Genomic DNA, 2,307 nt, shown 5'->3' on the forward strand with positions numbered 1-2,307 from the left:
ATTTTCAAATTATAAATCACATGGAAGAATGGTCTCAGATCATTTCAGGACTGAGGTACATCTACATATCAAACATTTCTTCCTTAAACATTTGATTATATGTGGATGATCTCTTGAAGTTTTGTAACAATCTCTACTTTAAATCAGTCACATGACCATTTCCCCAGTCTCATGTTAGCTCTCACTGCCAATAAAATGTCTCTGTATTACTTGTTCGGTCGCTCCCAGGGATCTTGAATGTGCTTTTTATTCATGTTTCGCAATGTTGGAGAACACAAGTCACAGGATATTGCAGATCTCTAAAGGATTCTGACTGAAACCGGCAGTTTCTCAGCTGAACACAGACCTCAAGAAGTACTTCAATGGAGGGAAACACTTGGCACTTAACCTGACCTTCTCTGTTATTTACCATGATGCAGATGTCATTTAAATGAGTAGTTTTGAGCTGTGATTTTTTTTTTTATTAAACTTCTACATCAATCGCTGATGTTATGCTTTTACTGTGAACGTGGCTGAAGATGACTGTTGCTGTATGTTTAATGCTTCTAAAATAACCACTAAATGTTTTTGTAAATAAATGTGTAATTCCTCAACTTTGTCCGCTGTATTTTAATCTCTGGTCTGGTCAGTGATGGTGCGTAGCATAGAGAAGGAGAATCCTAACATGTTTTGGTCTTTAACTCATTTAGTGTTCCCGAAAGGCCTTCTGGGATTGGTCTCCTGATATGGTGAAGGTGTAAGGGTGGTTTACTACAGTGGTTCAGGCTGCAGGACTGCCGAATGACTAAAGAAACGTTATCAGCAAGATGGTAGAAAACTGTGCATTACTACAGTCTCTACTAGTCTCTCCCCTGTGAAGGCATTCCCTTCACCTCTGTACAGATAAAACACTGTCAAAATAATTCCAGTTCACATGGATACGCGGAAGCAATAAATAATTCAGAATTATACGTTTTTAAGGCCAGACAAGTAGTTTGTTGAGGGTTGGTTTGTAGGGAAGGACTACACGCCTGCGCACGTATATTCAAACGCACACATATAGACTGAACACGTAATGCGCATGTGCACGCCATCAGCGTTCTCACAGGTTTGCGTTTTTGAAGTTTGTGCAGATATAACCTTCTTTCAGAATGTTTCAAGGCTTGCACCTTGGAACATATTTGACGTTCTCGAGCCTCCAGGCACTGTTGTTGTGCGGATGAGCGGCCGGAGCGCGTTAAAGGGGCAGTATGTAGTTTTCAGCGGCCTCTAGCGGTGATGTTTCAGATCGCAACCAATACGTTTACAAGCGAGTGCTCAAACTCATGAGTGACGCGCAAACGCTCTGGGTACCGGCCAGACTGAGACGCAACACACCGGAGAAAGCATCACACAACATGCTGGAAACTCAGGTAAACTCCCACCGCAATGTTACAATAATAGGCTACTTTTATCAGCTTGACGTTGAACTAATGCTCCATGCTCGTACCATGATAACGTTACATTGACTGCATTAGCCTATGCAATGTGTTGGAGTCTGTGTTGTGCTGGGAGCAGGTCGTTTCTTAGTGTTAGCAGACTCCATGTCATAAGTTGCAAAGTCAGTAGACGAGGCGAGAGGCTCGGGAGCGCGCATGCAGATCACGTCACTGGATTCCGCGGTAAATCCGACCCGGAGCCTTCACATAGAAATAGGAATACTTGCTTTCAGAGGTGATAGCAAACCCCGCCAAGTGGATCATTTTAATGTGAGATTACAACCTCTTCACACACGGGCAATAAAAAAAGGATTCATTTTAGTAGAAAAACTACACATAGCCCCTTAAAGGGTTTTCTGTTTGAACGGTGTCGTGTAAGCGCCCCCAAGTTAAAAGAATTGAGGCCATGGTTCTCAACTGGAAAAAAGTTGGATTGGCCACGTCGAGTAGGGAGTGAGTTCCCAGACAGCAACATACAGTAGCGTCGGCCCAGATCTGGTACGTGTGGAATCCATGTCTACCAGATGTGGGTCGACCCTATGATGCTGTCTGGGTTGCTTTTCCAAGTGAAGTTCATGTATCTTGGGGTCTGGGCATGTCCAGCTGGGAAGAGATCCCGGGACAGATCCAGAGATTATATCTCATGACTGGCCTGGGAACACCTTGAGATCCCCAGGAGGAGCCAAAGGAAGCGGCCTGGGTAAAAGACGTGTCGGCCACCATAGATAAACGGCAGGAGGAGGGATGGATTGATGGATATAGTGTTAAAATGCATGCATTAAGTTAGTCAATACACAACACATCCACACAGACACATCTGAAGATATTGAAGAACAGCCTTACACTCACC

The sequence above is a fragment of the Squalius cephalus genome (assembly GCF_949319135.1).
Source record: "Squalius cephalus genome assembly, chromosome: 12".
Classification (NCBI taxonomy): Eukaryota; Metazoa; Chordata; class Actinopteri; order Cypriniformes; family Leuciscidae; genus Squalius; species Squalius cephalus.